The 21,159-nt window shown below is 38.6% G+C and overlaps 1 protein-coding gene across 3 annotated transcripts in view; it reads right to left on the bottom strand.

Annotated features, from left to right (window-relative positions):
* The window catches only part of LOC121876021 (carbonic anhydrase-related protein 10-like), a 158,596-nt gene extending 142,227 nt beyond the window's left edge, over window positions 1-16,369 (bottom strand). For all 3 annotated transcript variants that reach the window (XM_042380869.1, XM_042380868.1, XM_042380870.1), the window contains exon 1: window positions 16,134-16,369. The gene's annotated coding sequence lies outside the window, so the exon portion shown is untranslated. The remainder of the gene's footprint in view (window positions 1-16,133) is intronic.
* Window positions 16,370-21,159: the final 4,790 nt, after the last annotated feature.

Below are 21,159 nucleotides of genomic sequence, written 5' to 3'. Positions count from 1 at the left end.
CATTTATAATTGTTATAAGTATTTCTGAACATTCTTGTGAACATTAACTCTACAGTACGATTTTAATGAACAACTCGATCTGATGAACAACCGTAATATAATATTCTCTCTCTCTCTCTCTCTCTCTCTCTCTCTCTCTCTCTCTCTCTCTCTCTCTCTCCAAACCGTAAATTGCTCTAGTTTACGTGGTATCATATGAATAAAACACATAGCAGACTTTTCTGACATATGACAGGAACACCAATATGATGAAGAGAAATTGGAAAATATATCCACCCTCTCTTTCTCTCTCACTCTCACACTTTCTCTCACTCTCACTCTCACACTCACTCTTACTCTCACTCTCACTCCATACATTCCTTTTACCTCTACACATCCCCCATACCACCATCTACACTACCACCACTACCACCACCAACCATCTCCACCACCATCTACACTACCACCACCTCCACTACCAACCATCTCCACCACCATCTACACTACCACCACCTCCACTAGCAACCACCACCAACCATCTCCACCACCACCTCCACCACCACCACCACCACCACTACCACTACCACCACCACCACCAACCACCACCAACCATCTCCACCACTACCACTACCACCACCACCATCAACCACTACCACCACCACTACCAACCACCTCCACCACCAACCATCTCCACCACTACCACTACCACCACCACCATCAACCACCATCATGTGTAACAGTTTCCCTCAGGTTATAATTGGACACGTGCCAAGACTATATGCAAATTACCTTCCTATTGTATCGTCCATCATTATCTATATAGACCTGTGTGTGTGTGTGTGTGTGTGTGTGTGTGTGTGTGTGTGTGTGTGTGTGTGATGACATTATATCCTCTGTGGTTTGTTTGTTTACCTATTGTGTGTGTTTACTTTTTTTTTCAGTCTATTGTTGTTTGAGTTTACCTGATGTATGTGAATGTATCATCCCATTGTGTGAGTTTGTATGTAGCCATTCACCAACACTCATACAGACACACAACTATGCTGAACAAAAAATATCTAGATAGTTTAGCCAAATTGTTGCGGTCAATGTCGATCACGGGAGCAGAAAATCTATGGAATTACGCATTAGTAGCTAGAAACTTTCTCCAACTGGCCAAATATTTGTAAATTATGGCGTTCACCCGGACAAAAGTTGCGTTGTAAAAGAAATATATTCACGATATTTACAACTCTATCGCGGAGATAACTAGCACAGTATGTTGGTGTTCACTAGCCTATGTTTGTTTATTTTTTACCAACATGGACACCAAACAACTGTTGTAACTTTCTGAAAAAAAAATGGGATTGGAAAAAAGACAAAATTTAAAAATAAAATACAGAAAAAATTCAATATACTCTGGATACAAAAAATTACGATAATACTTTCTAAAGCAAAAATAAATGATAGTTTTACCACCTGAGAAAAAACAAATAAGAGTATCTAAAAAAATACAAAAGTCAAAATACAAAAAAAAAGATAAAAACGTAACTTATCCAATGCACACGTCCCATTGACCGACACACACACACACACACACACACGACCGTGACAAAATTACATGAATACAAGTTATTAGTGTTAATTTAAAGATTTTCTCGGTGTTAAGTAATAAATAGTGGCGGCCCTCGTAACTTTAAAGCCCAAATGGATGCGTTAATCCTTTCAAACGGTGAATATAAATTACAAATAGTAAAGGATTATACATTGTCCTCTCTGCACAACGGAGCTAAAACATGTACTGGGGAAATATACCTTCATAATATACCAGGTAGATATAGGTGAGATGAACAATATACCAGGCAGATACAGGTGAGATAAACAATATACCAGGTATATACAGGTGAGATGAACAATATACCAGGTGGATACAGGTGAGATGAACAATATACCAGGTAGATACAGGTGAGATGAACAATATACCAGGTGGATACAGGTGAGATGAACAATATACCAGGTAGATACAGGTGAGATGAACAATATACCAGGTAGATACAGGTGAGATAAACAATATACCAGGTAGATACAGGTGAGATGAACAATATACCAGGTGGATACAGGTGAGATGAACAATATACCAGGTAGATACAGGTGAGATGAACAATATACCAGGTGGATACAGGTGAGATGAACAATATACCAGGATACCAGATACAGGTGGATAACAATATACCAGGTGGATGCAGGTGAGATGAACAATATACCAGGTGGATACAGGTGAGATGAACAATATACCAGGTGGATACAGGTGAGATGAACAATATACCAGGTGGATACAGGTGAGATGAACAATATACCAGGTAGATACAGGTGAGATGAACAATATACCAGGTAGATACAGGTGAGATGAACAATATACCAGGTAGATACAGGTGAGATGAACAATATACCAGGTAGATACAGGTGAGATGAACAATATACCAGGTAGATACAGGTGAGATGAACAATATACCAGGTAGATACAGGTGAGATGAACAATATACCAGGTGGATACAGGTGAGATGAACAATATACCAGGTAGATACAGATGAGATGAACAATATACCAGGTATATACAGGTGAGATGAACAATATACCAGGTAGATACAGGTGAGATGTTGATTGATTAAAGGTTTACCTCAAAGGAATTTAGGAGTTTGTTATCGTAAACCATAAGGATAATAATATTAGGTGATAAATAATGGTAAAACGAAGACTTTAAAACTCGTTCATACACACTTGTAAAAACTCGATGCAATATGTGATGGACTTAAGCGTAAGAGACTCGTCAACAGCGTAAAAGCGTAAAGATCGTAAGATATGTAAAAGTTTAATTAAAGGAAGAATGGAAAATAACAAACATACATACATACATACATACATACATACATACACACAGTTACATACATACATACATACATACATACATACATACATACACACAGTTACATACATGCATACATACATACATACACACAGTTACATACATACATACATACATACACACAGTTACATACATACATACATACATACATACATACATACATACATACATACTAACCCTCGAGATGCTTTATAAACCAACCTTAATCTCCCCCCATACCTTCTCCCACAGTTCCTCTCCACCATCACCGCTACTTCTAGAAACTCTCTCACACCATTCATATTTTATACTCGACCTTCTCCTCTCTTATCATCATCATCAAGCTTGGTTATTATTCTCATTTATCTTATTATCTCTATCTCTCAGCCGTTTTGTCTCTCCTCATGTGTTCATAATTATAATCTTATTCGTATCATTTTTACTAACGTTTACACGCGATGGTATTTTATTTGTGTGTGGTTTTCGTTTTTTCTTTTTACTTCGTTTTTTGCTTTAAATTCGTGTAATACCGGGAAAAAATGTCATTCCTTACTCATTCATATTTCATCTTCGGTGTTTTATTGTTGTGCCACACGAAGCAGGGCGGGGGGGCGAGGGAGAGGGAGGAGAGGGAAGGGAGAGGAAGGAAGAGGGAAGGTGAGGTGGGAGGACAGGTGTACACGCTTTCCGGGTGTAACTTCTGACACCCACGCACGAACACACACACACACACACACACACACACACACACACACACACACACACACACACACACACACACACACACACACACACACACACACACTGTTTTACTCTCAGCATCTGTATCTCATTAACCATCTTCATCAACATACCTTTCACAGTTATGGAGATTCACTCACGATTATGAGGACTCAACCAATAACAAATAACAACTAATATTCTCCTTTTCCAAACACAATTTAATCTGTTGTCAAAAAGAACAAAAAAGAAATTCAGGTGACTTTGAAAACAATATTTAAGGAGTTTAATTTTAGGTTTTGTTATTCATTCATGTTATAATTTCAACGTGATATATAGACCATAATTTACCAGAGTGAAAAAAATATAAATTGTTCTATTTTCATGTCAGCTGCTAGAGAAGTGTAATTGGTTTTCGTGTGAACAGCTGTTGAATGTGGAATGAATTGTTTAAGTATCTCATAAGGTTTTAGATACTAGGTTTAAGTTAGGTTAGTGAGTAATGAACGATGGCCAGCATTAAGGTCAGGTCTCTATATTAATTAAATCCTCGTAGAAACTATTACAGGTAGTGACTAACACCTTACACACACACACACACACACACACACACACACACACACACACACACACACACACACACACACACACACACACACACACACACACACACACACACACACACACCTAATACTGGGTCGTCTTACTAAGATACTCGAATTTAAAATACATAAGCAATTACATGATGACATTTGTCGTTTTTCAGCAAGATTTGTAGACGAAAATAATTCCACTAAAAATATATATTTATAATTGTTCCTGATTGTCAATAAATCGATGGGTGGTTTTATTGCTCAGATGAATACCTGATTGTCAACGATATCAAAATACGTGTACAAATTTAATGACATATCTAAACTTCAGCGTAAAAGGTTAAGTTAGGTTCGGTTAGGTTAGGTTAGGTTAGGTTAGGTTAGGTTAGGTTAGGTTAGGTTCGGTTAGGTTAGGATAAGTCAGAGTGGTTAATCTTAAGGTGAAATAAACTGAGGAGTGAACCTTTGTATTGTTATTTTCATCCCCCGTCACTTAAAATTTCCCAATTGTGTATAATATTTCATAACTTTATTTTCATCAGTAAAATCATTTCTTGAGAGTATTAAAATAACATGTATAGTCTGACAAACCCCAAAAATCACGAGTCGATGTCCCCCTCCCCAAAAAAAAATATATATATAATAAATTGATAGTCAAAACAGATGTGAAAATATGGACTAAAATCGTGAGAAAAAAAATTATTCGAATTTTACGTCAGTCATAATTTCTTTTCAGCTTAAAATGTTGTGACGGTGAAGTAATGTTGAAAAGCTGACGTGTGCCTTAGTGGTAAACATGTAGTGTAGTGAACTGGGATAAATGTTGTTTTTTTCCTATGGATTCTACTATAATACACTGCTAATTTGACACTTTCCACGATACTGCTCATTTGACAACTGCTACAACACTGCCTACCTGACACCTACCACGATACTATTCAACTGACACCTGCTACAATCCTGCTGACTGACACCCACCACGATACTGCCTCCCTGACACCTGCTAGCTACTGACACCCACGACAACCCCTTCCCCCCCCCCCACAGACAACAATGTTTTCTCTGTGCCAATATCCGTCACCACGTCGCGTGCTCTTCACGGACATCATCTCGTCCAACCTGACATGTAAAAAGGTGGAACAGATTCTATTCAGAGAGCTCACGAGTTAGCTACGATATACCGCAAGCTGTGAACTGCTCTCTACATCACCAGCTTCACCTACAGGAACTACCGTCGTGAAATTTACACCGAATGACAACGAAGTCACAATATTTTCCACCATTCTCTCGTAGGTTCATCAAAGTTGAATGTAATGAAGGGGGATCTACACACTGGCGATCTTTCTTTCAGTGTCCAATCTAGTCCAGAAGGTCAAAGGAATTTTTAATCAAGAGACTTTGTGACCTGAAGGAAGAGTCGAATTACTTGGAGGTCTGATGGACTTTTTAAGGTGGAAGACGAGTGACATTTTACGTTTGGGTTAAAGTTTTTTTTTTTTTGTGGCTGAGTATATAATCTGTGTAACTCACCTGTCTATTTCACCTGCTGTATCCTGTTACTTACCTGCTGCACCTCATCAATTATCTGCTCTACCCATCAATCACCTGCCGCACCCCATCAATCACCTGCCGCACCCCATAAATCACCTGCCGCACCTCATCAATTACCTGCTCTACCCCATCACTCACCTGCCACATCCCATCATTCACCTACCACAACCCATCAATCACCTGTTCCACCCCACCAATCACCCGCCACACCCCATCAATCACCTGCCGCACCCCATAAATCACCTGCCGCACCCCATCAATCACCTACTACACCCCATCAGTCCTGCCGCACCCCACCAATCACCCGCCACATCCCACCAATCACCTGCTACACCCCCATCAATCACCCCGCCACACCCCATTATTCCCTGATTCACCTCTGACATACCTGCCACCCACCTGCACATTACACAAAAGATTTAATACCATTAAAATCGACTCGACCTCTAGCGGGCACAGTACTAAGAAGTGTGGCACTGTTTACCCTATATTGTTACCATAGTGTGTTGAACAGAGTGTGTTGTGGCCATAGTGTGTTGACCATAGTGTGTGGTGACCAGAGTGTGTTAACTATAGTGTATTGACCAAAGTGTGTTAATCAAAGTATGTTGACCAAAGTGTAGGGATAGACTTCATCGCTATTAACTCATAACAATTAATACATAGATACATATAATGTGAGAATAACAATGCATACAAGACCATCCAAGTATACATAATGAGACATGTGTTCCAACAAGCGCGAGGAGGAGGAGGAGGAGGAGGGTCTTACAGTGTCAAGGCAGAGTGATAGATGAATCGTTTTACATCAACTGAACTGGTATATGTGTTTCGTGGTCTACTTACTGATAATTGATGATGATGATGATGATGATGATGATGGTGGATGATGATGATGATAGTGATGATGATGATGATGATGATGATGATGATGGTGATGATGATGATGATGATGATGATGGTGGGGATGATGATGATGAGTGATGATTGATGATGATGATGATAACAAAAACAACATCCAAAACAACAACTACAACAACAACAAAATTATAATAGTACTCAAGGCAACATACAACCCTGTTCTCTTCAATACATCTACACACGGTACAGTACATATGCTACGTCAACAACCTACTTCTTAGTCGAGCAATACCTTAAGAGAGTTTATTTACAAAACAAACAAAAGAAAATGAAAATGTGCATATCTAATCTACATTATATTGTGTTACCAGATAGTTAAATATTAGTTACGTAACTCAGTATAGAATTATATCAACACTTGTATGTTTCAATAGTTAAGAGATTGTTAAGGTACTGGTGCTAAAGTGTTTATTAACTGGCAGTCATAACTCTTTCTTTAACTAAGTGTATTTAATCTTTCAGGTTAGGGACAAAAAATTTTGTTGCCATACACAAGACCTGTCAACACCTGTAATTTACTAGACCGTTTGTGTTGCTGATTAGTAGGTGGATCTATAATATGTCAACACGGTGTTAGAGTGAGGTAGAGTATGTCACGACAGAGCAGGTGGAGCTATATTCTGTCAACGAAGCAGTAGTTATATAATGTCAACAGCACAAACCATACCTAACGACACATTAATAACAAGTCTTGTATACATATTATGATAACGTGGACTAACACACACACGCTTCGTCGTCCAAGAACAAGTTAATAATAATTTCCTCTCTCTTTCTCTCTCTCTCTCTCTTATCAGCTGTTAACCCTACACCAGGTGAGAGAGAGAGAGAGAGAGAAATATTACATGTCAATAACCAGGTAGTAACATTAATTATTTAGCACAGCGGGACGTAATAGTTAAATGTTACTATACTGTGATCACTATGCCATTTTAGAATACAACTTCACCATGGTACTGTGAAAAGTGAGTCCTCAGCTCACGTTCGTTCTGTATTCTGGATGTTTTATTTGGCAGAGAAAGTTTTTCTTTTTTTTTTTAGCCTTAGGGAAGAAAAGTTTGATCCCCTTTAACTCTATTCCATATATTGTTTTTGCCATTCAAATAACTGACGAACCTGGAGACCAACCAATATATTGTGTATACACAGGTAGAGTATTTTGATCCCCAGTTGGGCGAGTTTATTATGAGGCTTTATATATATATATATATATATATATATATATATATATATATATATATATATATATATATATATATATATATATATATATATATACCTGTCTCTCTTCATCAATAGTTTCATTTCGTAAAAGAAAAATCAATGACCAAGATATTCACGAAAGGTAATAAATATTTTGCGTCAGATAATTGATTATTCTTGCTGTCCAGATATGCTGTTTGTAAAAGAGAAGAATATGGATTCATCACCAATTTCTAGGTTTTGTGTTTCTGGGAAGGTCTTTGTTGTGAAGCTGACTGACTTATTACACAACAGTGAGTCTCGTGTCTACGCAGCGTTTACCTCGACTCAAGTGACAACACAGCAGTTTACATCACAAGAATCCTCGGTGTTTTCCCTTCACATATCCAGCTGAGGACATTTAAATTAGCTTCTGCTGAGGGCATGAAATTGGGAAGTCACTCCCTGAAACATTTCTTGAAGTCTTGAGTTTCAGTGATATCATTGTTGCAAGGTTAGCAGCGGATCTTCTTAGAATATGTCTGCCTGTCTGTCTGTCTGTCAATGCTAAATGGTTGCTCAGGTTACCCAGTACCCCAGTCGGTTCGTATAACGTCTTATGCTAACCTCCTCACCTCGTCACGCTAGAAATTCTAATTGATTTATGTGTAATTAGATGTTTCATATTCTCATTACTGTGACCTGGGTATTAACTAGGGGAAAATAATGCTGCTTGTACAATCGTTCCTCAAAATAACGTTACTTGTACACTTTCTTGAACATAACACCATTTCTACTCTCATTGTGGGTAAATAACACCGTCATTGCATCACCTGGTAATATATTAACACAAATAATATGGTCAGGCAAGTAAACTAATGTAGATAACGCTGCCCTTATAGTAACGACAAAGGGGACACACACACACACACACACACACCTACTTTATCTAGTGTACATGTCATCATCTGTAAACTGACATGACAATATTCAGGGTATATTTACTATCAGAAAATCATGCATAAGGAATATTGAAAAAAAAAAATAAGCCGAGTTATCCGCAATTTTTCAGGCGTCCTTCTGAGAGTATTATTAGGTGGAGTCTTATCTGTCAGTGTCAACCCTGTGAGGTACTCTGCGTAGTTAAGACTGATATGTGTAATAAATTTTCCTCAGTGTTCAATATATTATTATCCAAACAGACTTTATCTGAGTTACGAAGGCTGTCTTAACTCTCCAACAAGTACTGAGAGATGAGCTATAGAGTTAAGGCTCCAACAAGTACTGACAGGCGAATTTTAGATATAAAAGTTAAAGCACCGAGGAAGACTGTCAGCTAGTGTAATGGTGTCAAGTCCCTCGAGATGTCCTCAGTCTGAAATACACTTATACTTATCGTGTTAAAGTTAAGTGATGAGAATTTTGAATCATAACAGCATGTGTTCGTCTTATGTATATTTAAGTAACGGTGTTTCTTGTTCCAGTATATTGTTAGGTTTATAATACAATGCAGGTAGTCTGTTCCTTGGACTGTGTTACTTTTTCTGAGTGTTTCTTGTACTTCCTGTTCCTTGTACCTCCTATTCTTTGTATCGCTTGTTCCCTGTACCGTTTGTTCCTTGTACCTCTTATTCCTTGTACCTACTGTTCCTTGTATCGCCTGTTCCTTGTACCTCCTCTTCCTCGTACGACTTGTTCCTTGTTCAGTACCTGGCTCTCGAGGGTTCCATCTCTAAGTTACCAAAATGTTCCATATTTGTTCATTGTACATTTTGCTTCTCACCTCATCCTCAAATCCACACTGTTTGTTGTCCTTTGTTAATCATCTTCAACTCCTTCTCTTCCTTCTCTTCTAATATATTATTTCATCCATGCATCGTTCGTTACATTACAATCAGTTTCATCCTTACTAACTCAACTTCCCCGCAACTAATCTTTCCCTCTTCATCATAAAGTTCTGAGTAAAAATATAAAAAGATAAGAAAAAAAAAAAGTGAACATCCAAACAGTTTTCCCAACCCCGTAGAGACAAAAAAAAATATTGAAAACCGACCAGGCAAAGAGTCCCCATGATGGCACCATTACGAGAGAAATATGGGAGGAATATTCTCTCATTTACCTTCACTTCTGTATTGATGGCACATACTTGTGGGCGACACTCTCCCTGCCTGCCTGCCCGCCCACCATTTAGCTGCCGCCATACACTCTTTCATTAATTGTCATGTTTTTCTTGCTCTCTACCTCACGCTTCCCCTTCCACTTAATTTGTTTTATTCTTCGTGTAACAATAACAGCTTGGGGGGGAAGACTGGCTCTGTCACCTCGATATTGGGATCATTTATAATCGTGTGTAATAGTGTAATGTTCTTGTGTGTAATTGTGATAACACTGTAACAACGTGTGTGTGTGTTGCCTCACCTGCTTGGCCACAACTACCTGTCGTAACTGTAGTGTTGTGGAAGTGTTGAATCAGCCATGAATAATTGTGTGTACGTGGTAAACACACACTTACTCATACACGTACTACACACACACACGTACGCACACGCACACACACACACACACTACTCAAACCATACATAACCTTGTTGACGACACAGTATTTCTCCGTTAAGTAATGAAGACAGTAAGATCCTTCACTGGAGTACATGTGACCCCCCACCGGCCTCACACCATCAGCCTAACTCTGTGCTCCTCACTCATGGAGATCCCTTTAAGTTATGTCCGAACTGTATGTCGAGTGAGAGAGGATTACTCGGCCGCCCGCTTGAGGATGGTCTAAGTACCCCAGGTTGTAACGCCACTATCACAGGTGGTTAACACAGTTGCAGGAGTTTGTATCAACAGTTTGGCGGGGAGGACACAGCCATCTATCCATCTCCTGCAAGAAACTTTCCCCCTTATTCTAACACTAATCCGACAGCCTAAACCCGAAGGCCGCCATCGGGACCAGCTGATGAATAGATCCCGAAGCTCAAAATGTTATGCTTCCAACTTGCTCTGGGAGAGATTTACTAGGAGAAAAAAACACGAACCAATTACGCCCAAATACGACCCAAAATGGCCACTGACTAACTCCGTCAATATGTTTGGTATGTCATTTTTTCCTGAAATTACCACCATAACTCATCTCTGGATCCAGCTGCAATAAAGGATCGCATTTTTATCTCATAACACAAGTTGACGCTCTCTGTTTTATTCAATTTGGGTCCAGGTACTACAGGAGGTAAACAGGTGAAAGGAATGTTCGATTAACCTGTTCTGAGATTCTGAATCACATTACTCATGAAGGAGCCAGCCGAGTTGAACAATAAGATGGCGCCCACTACTGCTCACACACACACACACACACACACACACATACACACACATACCGAGACACGGGGTACCAGTAATGCAGCTCCAATACTCAGCAGAATAATATATATCAACACAACGTACATAGATAAAATATTGACGACCAAAATCTTAATAATCCATTGAACCAAAAATCTTTACCTGGAATATGAAAACATTATTGAATGAGACGATAAATTATAAAAGAAATTTATGTTTAATGGAACAAACAAAGTAGGAAAAAATGTTATAATGTTATGTGGTATTTAAAAAGACAACCTTAGACCTCTAGTGAATGTTGACCCCGAGTGGAGATATTTTTGCTGACTCACTCTTATCTATACGTGATGATATGTTAAGCCTCACTCAATAAGGCTTAACTGTGCAAGAAAATAGTAAATACAGTTATCAGATCATGATGTTCCTTTACAGTAATATGAGAGAGACAGACACAAGCGAGTATTAATTATTATCATACGTAGTTTTTCGTAATTATTGGTTGTTGAGAGAGTCTTCTACACAGTTTTATATCGAGTGTAATAATAATATACTTTTGGAAACACCTATAATTTTCTGTCAGGTGCTAAAATATCAAAATTATATACCATTATGTACTAGCCACTCAGAGGAATATAATTTGTCTCGTTAATAAAAATCATGAGGGGTTTTTTTTCACAAAGTTTCTATGATCAATTGCTTATCATATGCTAGAGGTAGAAAGGTAAATCACCATACTATTAAACTATATAACATAATCTGAAACTTCACCTTTACCAAAATTTAAAACAGGTAAGTTAAATGAAGTAATTAAACACCATTGAATTCATTTTTTTTCCGTATAATCATAAGTGTTGGCAACTATACTATATTATGTCAGGTATATTCTCTGGCTATTGTCGTGTTACCTATCATTACGTCACGTCATCTTAGGCGTATATACTTAACGTTAAAAACCATATTTTTTTTTTTTTATTACGTTATATTAAAGTTATGATATATTACCTGATTCTAATATAGATTCACAATGTCTTAATATGATACAATAGAATTTCAACCTTTAATATATATATATGTTAATCCAGGTAATTATCTCATCCATAAACTGTATCTAACCTAAAGTGACCCAGGGACGTGTTATAAACGTGATGTGTTTATAATGTAGGGTATAAGAACGTGAACTGTCCCCCTCTCACCATCCCAGGAGCTTGTGTTTGTTATCTTTGCCTGTACATTAATTTATCGCCTGGTGAAAATGAACAGAATAATTTGTTCACTTGTTATTCCTACATAGAAAAAAAATAACCTTACTTCCAATTTGAACATAGAGTATTATTCCTCCAACTTGTCGACGAATATATTTTATACACAACTCTCCCTACAGATCTGGTATACATATCTTAAACAGATATACTGCTGTCTGATGTAGATATGCAATATATATTATCTCTCTCTCTCTCTCTCTCTCTCTCTCTCTCTCTCTCTCTCAACTCATTCCATTATTCATATGAACCATTTACCATTTTGCCTTAATTTCAGTGTCCCTTAAATCGTTCTTATATGCCCAGGCTTATGATGTCTCTTAGGAGGGAATAGTTAAGTTATTCATCTGCTTCACTGATGAGTCTTCGTGTTGGCTATGGTTTACAAAGGCTGACACTCCTTATATTACAGTTCATAAGGGGGGGGGGTGTGGTGTGGTGTCTGGCAGAGGTGGCGATCTAACTTACCCCAACCTAACATAGACTTAAGCCCAGCCCAACCCAGCCCCAGCCCAACCCAGCCCACCCAACCCAGCCCAGCCCAGCAACCCCCCACCCAGCCCAACCCAACCCAGCCCCACCCCAACCCAACCCAACCCAGCCCAGCCCAGCCCCAACCCAACCCAACCCAACCTGACCCAGCCCAGCCCAACCCAACCCAAACCAGCAACCCAGCCCAACCCAACCCAACCCAACCCAAGAAATATTACTGCAACTAGACAAAACTCTCACAGGAATCTTCACTATCTGCAAGTCGTCGTCGTTCAGTGAAAATTATATCCCTCCCGGACACAACACCAAGGCAATCAATGTATATTCTCCCCCCTGTCTCTGGGCTAAACTACCAATGAATTCTAAGTTGATACGTGTTCTAAATAAAAAGATCTATTGACTTGGTGTTTGTTAAGGAGGGTCTGGTAATGTAAACAGGAAAGACGTGTGGTGTGTTTGTGTGTTTGTTTGTTTTGTGTTTTCAGTGTAAACAATACGATAGATGAGACATAAAACAGATGTTGTATCATAATTATTGAACATGTAGTAAGTGACACAAGAAGACACTGGTTATATGACACTGAAATACCGGTTATATGACACTGAAACACTGGTTATATGACATAGAAATACCGGTTATATGACACTGAAACACTGGTTATGACACAGAAACACCGGTTATATCATATTAATCCACCGTTATATAATTTTAATCCCTGTTATGTTATATCAAAAAGCGGTCATATAAATATTGTAATGGTTTATGAAAGAGATAAATGCACACAAAATACATAATTGAAACAGTGATACGAAATGAAGTGAAACAGGTGATATGAAATGAAGTGAAAGAGGCAATATAAAATGACACGAGATATACAAAATGAAACGTGTTGTAGTGTGATATAAAATTAAAAAAAGAAAATAACAAGAAACTGGTCATATATCAACTGAAACATACGGTATATGACGATATATGGTAAATGAAACTAAACCAAGTGAACTGAAACGCTAAGATACGCCAGGGAATCGAGGCAAATAAAATAATGTGAAATGAAACAGAAGAATGCAAATTGAAACAGGAATACGTATAATGAAACAGGAGTAGGTAAAAGTGGAACAGGAGTACGTATAATGAAACAGGAGTAGGTAAAAGTGGAACAGGAGTACGTATAATGAAACAGGAGTAGGTAAAAGTGGAACAGGAGTACGTATAATGAAACAGGAGTACGTATAATGAAACAGGAGTACGTACAATGAGACAGGAGTACGTATAAGGAAACAGGAGTACGTACAATGAAACAGGAGTACGTAAAAGTGGAACAGGAGTACGTATAATGAAACAGTAGTACGTACAATGAAACAGGAGTACGTAAAAGTGGAACAGGAGTACGTACAATGAAACAGGAGTACGTACAATGAAACAGGAGTACGTACAATGAAACAGGAGTACGTATAATGAAACAGGAGTACGTATAATGACACAATAATACCTAAAAACGAAACAGAAATACCTAAAAAAAGAAAAGAAACACAGATACACAATATGAAACAGCGTCTATGAACTGAAACTGAAGTAAATTGAAACGATCGAGTGAGATTACATACCATATCCCCATACGCACATAAACCACACTAACGCTTGTACGGATATTCGTTACCGTGATGTATGTAAAAAAAAAAGACAAGTGTAATACCGATACAGTTTACGGACTTTTACACGAAACACAATAAATATCCGGACAACGTAAACCTATAACAGAACTACCCTGACTGTCGCGCCAGATCACCAATTAGCGTGGAGGGTTGTTTAGAGGGATGGGAGTGAGTGGAGTGGGGGTTGAATTAAATGGATGGAGTAAGTATATAAGGAGTAATCAGTCAACACTCCCCGTCTTTCTATCATCATATTTCACGTTCCTGGTAACATAAAATAAATTATTATAAATTGGTTCTTGAGGAATGAAAAATTTATAGGTGCGAGGCGGCCACGAGCGGGAATAGTTAATTTAAATTGAAATCTGGAGAGTTTAAGTTTCAGCCGTGACCGATTAGAGAGTGAGGTAGAAAAAATCGGGTTACTTGTACACTAGAGACCCTCAGTGTTGGGTCATATTTCATCTATGTTATTTTAGGGTTATGTTTATTTCTATAATGACAGGCTAATGCGGGATAATCTGCCATTAAGCCGTAAACCCTAAATGACTTTTTTTTTTACCACAATAGGATAATGTGTGTGGTTATTGCTGTAAATTACTGGAAATCGATTGATATAAAACAGGATTGGATTTGTTTTTAAGACGTCGTTTGGTCTGCTATCATAATTAATCATACTTGAATTAGGTTAGTTTAGGTTAGGTTAGGTTAGGTTATATAGTTATACTGTAATTATCCACATGCTCCTCCCTGCATACACACCTCTGTGTATTTCTGAAAAAAATATAAGTTATGTGAATTATTGCTAATTCACAATAATCCCATACAGTGAGTGTGTGTGTGTGTGTAAAGCTAAATATGGATAATCACCGACTAAGCTTTAAAAAGCAGCCAACGTTTTTGCCAGAGAGAGATCATCTTTTGTTTTTATTGTTTTAAGTTAATGAAAATTAATTCGTATATGATTAAATTTTTTGTTTTTCATTTAAGGCGTCGTTTACCATCACACCACAGCCAAATGATATATACTGTAAAGTAGTTAGGTTAGGTTAGGTTTGTATGATGTTATTTATTTATACAGTATACAGTATGTATTTTGATAATCTACATGTTCGTTTATAGGGCCCCAGTGAAAAGTTTCCAAAGAGAAATACTAGAAGCTATCGCTATCAAGTGTGTGTGTGTGTGTGTGTGTGTGTGTGTGTGTGTGTGTGTGTTTACTGATTCAGATACACGGTAATACATGACACAGGTAAATGTAACTTACGTTAATTTGTGACAAGAGGCAGATGGTGACCCAGATAACAAAACAGTCACCTGTAACATGACGTAGCCTATGTAACAGTTAACAAATACAAACGATAACACAGGTATTTTGTACAACATAAACAACTAGAGTATCACATGGCCACAGTACAGGTGACCTAGTAACACACAGAGGGTGAAGGTAGCTGAACTAGTGTGGCGATACAAACATAAACATAACTTTCCCCTACACTCATCGATCAATATTAACTATAAAAAAATAAATAATTAGACCATTTAATCAAACATATATGTATATACCTTAGTACTAATGACCTTCCCTCAAGTTGACGCAGAATTAAGAGTTTTCTGATCAAACTTTTCACTTTCAAACAGTACAGAGAGGCGACCAGAGCTCTCCACTCATCACTCTCAAAAGGTCCAATATTTCTAACGTCAATGGCAATTAAGTGGAGAGTTTATAGCATCTCTCCCTGAGCAGTTTATTTATACTGAGCGACCTCACGCACTGGCTGACGACGACACACCTCACACACCCTCACCCCGCGCCCGCCCGGAGCTGACTGAACCACCCTGCTGTTACCCCGCCCACACCACCGCGCCACCTGTCACCCATACCACAGGGGTATTATTTAAGTTCACTTGACCAATCAGAGGAAGGTGATCATCCTGTGTACATTGCTGCTCACACACACACACACACACACACACACACATCACTATTGACAGTAACACTCAAGTAACACACAGACACGCACACAAAACACTAACAGCAGCAGAACATTGCACACAACACAGGAAACAATAAAAATAAGATTATCTGATTTGCATGTAAATCGAATTGTGTAAAGCCTTACTGCTGGGAGACACACTATACTTCCTTGTGATTAATGTCTTACTCTGTGTTAGGTTAGGTTAAGTTAGGTTAGGTTAGGTTAGGTTAGGTTAGGTTAGGTTAGGTTAGGTTAGGTTAGGTTTGTAAATAGTTTAAATAAAGACACTATAAGAATGAAATAAAACAACGAAATTATACAAAAATAGAAAAGACTTGATAAAACTTTAAATATTTGGAGAATGTGAAGAAAAAACATTATGTGTGTAAGACGAATAATGCAAAAAAAAATATTGAATAAAATATGACTGAATTAATAATTTACTTCATTCGCAATTGTCTAACCTCGAACCTTTGTCATTTGTTCAGGAATACGAAATATTCTAAATTTACTTTTAAATATTTATAAGAAATTGCACAAGAAATATCCTGGTACACTTGTGTTTTATCTTAGTTTAGAATAAAATAAATTGGAGGTTAAAAGTATATATAATGAGATTCGGGTCCAATTTAAACAGAGGAACGAATTGAGGGAAGGCCAGACTGGAGGCCGGAAAAATAAGACTTAACCCGCCAGGTGGAACCAAGACGAGCCTGTGTGTGTGTGTGTGTATGTGTGTGTGTGTGTGTGTGTGTGTGTGTGTGTATGTGTGTGTGTGTGTGTGTGTGTGTGTGTGTGTGTGTGGGTGTGTGTGTGTGTGTGTGTGTGTGTGGTGTGTGTGTGTGGTGTGTGTGTGTGTGTGTGTGTGTGTGTGTGGTGTGTGTGTGTGTGTGGGGGTGTGTGTGCGTGTGTGGGGGGTACAGGATAGAACATAAGACTCAAGGCAGACAAACAGAAGACTCGCTGGTAAACCTAACCTAACCTGACCTGACCTGACCTAACCTGACCTGACCTAACCTAACCACATACCTGACCAGAACCGCGTCAGATAAACCTAAAACAAATGTAAGGAGAAACAAAGAAACAAACAAACATCAACACCAGTGATCGCCGCCCCTTGATAATAGACTTGCCCGGTTGTCCACATCAACCATTCAGACCCAAGTTCTACCCAGAGTACAAACTAGGGAAGGAGCCGAGTACAAACACCACCAAACAGTTCACTAGAGTTCGCCCTGGAGGAAATGGACTCTGAGCTGCAGGAGAGACCTAACCTAACCTAACCTAACCTGACCTAACCAAGAGCTTATAATAACTTACCTGTACAGAAGATTAAACACCAAGTTCAAATGTATAAAAATATGATACAGATCTGTGAGTAAAATCTCAAAATTCTGACTCAGTGTAACAACTCTGCTGTGTTTAGGAACTCTGTAAAAGTGATGATCGACAATGAAGAGCAGAGAGAAGAATTGTGATCTAGTAGAGACAGGAATTTCTATATAGCAAAACTTCTCGATTATAATGTTCCAAATATTAGACGAAGGATTTTTATTATTTTTTTATATTTTATTTTATTTTATTTTTTTAGACGAAGTACTCCCCCAGTCACTCCTGGGTTACTGTCCTTCACAAATGACCAGTGTCGCTCACCCCTAAATTGGTCGACCGTCAGTGACCTCTCTGATCCCCGCCACGTTGCCCCTACTGTGGTGATCTGCACAATAGCAACAATTACAGACAGTAGGCAACATCCTTTCTTCCTCACACAGCAATATTCTGCAACAATAATTTTTCCTTCGGTTTCCCCTACAGACTACAACCTTCACGTCTTCAAAATCTCACATCAACTGTCTTCTCTTCTATTCTTCCTCTTCTCTTATATTATTCCATCTCCCGTCTTTCATCTTTACTGTCAGGGGCCAACACGTCCTGGCTCTGAGAATCCCCTTCCCCTACAGGCTGACTTGATGGAGCTGGACATACGAACACTCACTACATCTGCCCATCATCCCATACCAAAGTAATCACCACAATAAACACCATCTGAGTAACACCACACACTATCAAGGTGACCAAAATCATTACTGAAATAACTACCAGATGCCAATTATTTGTGTAACGCGAGTACACTCTCAGATGGCCTTACGAGTACTGTTGTGGCACATCTTGACTACAGCTGTGGTACCAGTAGCTTGGGATGTGATGTTGGGCACTCCGTCTCGTCAGCTCGGTGCAGAAAAGGTCACCAGAACAATCAGTAATAATAACTTAACCTGAAAATATCCAGTATTGAACGTAACGTAACATAACATAACCGAACCTAACCTAAGTAAAGATATATTCAAAATACAGTATACGTATAGAAGTATTCATTCCTTTTTGCTAATAAATCACACAAGAAACTGTTACTCGAGATTATATTAACAAACCACAATGGGTGATGCCTTATCCCATCATCTTTAAACTACCATTAACTTTAAAAAAAATAAATCCTCTCAGAAGTTGTTGGCCTCGCTCTTACTGGCTGGACAAAACTCACACACCACAAGGAAATGACTACACTGTACAGGAGAGTTAGTCATGTTACTCGCGAGTTTACATAAATTACTCACTGAATAAGAGGAATATTAACATCACACCAGACGCCCAAAACTTTATCCATTACTAATGTATTTAATAAACTTTATCACATGATTCTGAATATAACCCGACTTTAAAATTTGACCATGACGTAACCTTGTTTATTGACGTGATCTATTATAACAGGTGGTTGGGTCGCCCGCACCAATAACACTTACTGTTTTGTTTATGAATATCTCTCGATATTTGTTTGTTTTTTAAAGTCCTGTAAATACGAGTAAACATGCATCTCATTAACTGTAAATCGCTTTTGTAATATACCAAAACCGGATGATGTTATAAGATACCGGACTCCTCTAGATAAAAGCCGATTAATAGAAAAAAGTCTTTTGTTGTTGCAGAACCAAATCTCTCTCTTGATTCTGGAGGCAAAAATACCACTTCGGACATTGTATGCTGTAGGTAAGTGAGAGTAGGTGTAGAGGACGGTCGAGTGAGAGGGAGAGAGGGAGAGATAATGAGAGGGAAGACAGTAGGCGTGTGTGAGAGGGGGGAAAACCGTGAAGGAATGACTAACGTATTTGACTGGGTATTATTATTATTATTATTATTATTATTATTATTATTATTATTATTATTATTATTATTATTAACTTCCTGCCGACAGAAAAAAAAATAATTGCGTCGCTGGATACCCAGTCATGTCGGTATCTTGGGGAATGAGGCAGCAGATGGCCTTGCCAAGACTAGCTGCAACAAGGCCACACCTGACTACGTTGTTCCTTGAACACTTTTACAGATTAGGACCCAAATTCGCCGCAAACAGAGAGAAGCTCGGGAAGCAGCCATCCCCCTGGACTCCCCGCCCACCTGGTACGATGTCCTCCGTAAACTTCCTGACCTCTCGTACGTCTACGGGAAAGGGTCGCGGAAAGGGGACGTGATTGCTGCCCGTATCATCATTGGGTATGACTTTGCTTGGGAGATTGGTATCCCCGCATCCCCTGAGCAACGCTCTTGTGCATTATGCAGAAGACCCGACAGCCGCACCCTTATCCACTACCTCCTAAGATGTCCCCACACACAACGCTTCCGTGACGCCTGCTGGACCACCACTCCACGACCCCCTGACGGAGACACGATGATCCTCCCCACACTGGCCAGATATTTTGTAAATAATATTGATTATGTGTTAAAGGAATATCCTTCCTTCCTTAGGCTTTAGTAAGCCCCTTTATAATATTTATACTGTGTATACTTGTCACACTTGCCAGATGCTTCTGGTGTCATTGTACAGGGGTACCTAGTGACAGCACTAGGATCCCGCTTCCTCTATCAAGGAATAAACAATTGAAATTGAATTGAATTGCATCGCGGTGAATTAACAGAGTAGCTAGGAATGAAAGAACCGCTGATTCCTAACGAGCGGTCTGGCAGTACCTGGTAAGTCCACCCTCCTGCGTCACGTCTGGGGGGGCCTTATGTAAGTTCGTCTCTTGATTATTATTTTGAATGGGTTTTGAAGCTATGAGTGTCATGGCGCTGCAACAGAGTTTATCGAATAATATCCAATAGTAAATTAAAGAGAAGCAGCAGATATATTAAGTTCGGTTCGGTTAGGTTAGGTTTAGTGTACCGGACGATGACGAGTACATGTTAGTATTAGTGACTGGCTCTCTGGCTCCCAACATTGTCGTACTCATCAGCAGAAAAACAAAGAAACAAACGAACAAGTAATTATTTCCAAGCAATTAACCAGAGTGATGATGCTCTTTTGTTTTGTTTAATTGTTTATGTCCAGCGTATGATCTAATCTAATCAACACATCAGCTTACAGACAGACAGAGCCAACCAGCCGTCACTAGTTAAATGGCAGTACAATAATATTTTTAATCAACACACCACAGATTTTTTTTTTTACTCCAATTAAATATAAAAACAGATTTTATTTTGATTTTAAGTAATAACAGATTTTTTTTTATCATCATTCTCCCTTGTTTACTGACACGATTTACCATCTAGTGTGTTCT

This window comes from Homarus americanus, unplaced genomic scaffold, assembly GCF_018991925.1.
Source record: "Homarus americanus isolate GMGI-L3 unplaced genomic scaffold, GMGI_Hamer_2.0 scaffold40047, whole genome shotgun sequence".
In the NCBI taxonomy this organism is placed as follows: Eukaryota; Metazoa; Arthropoda; class Malacostraca; order Decapoda; family Nephropidae; genus Homarus; species Homarus americanus.
Note: the sequence above shows the minus strand (reverse complement) of the source record. Positions and strands in the feature narration are given on the sequence as shown.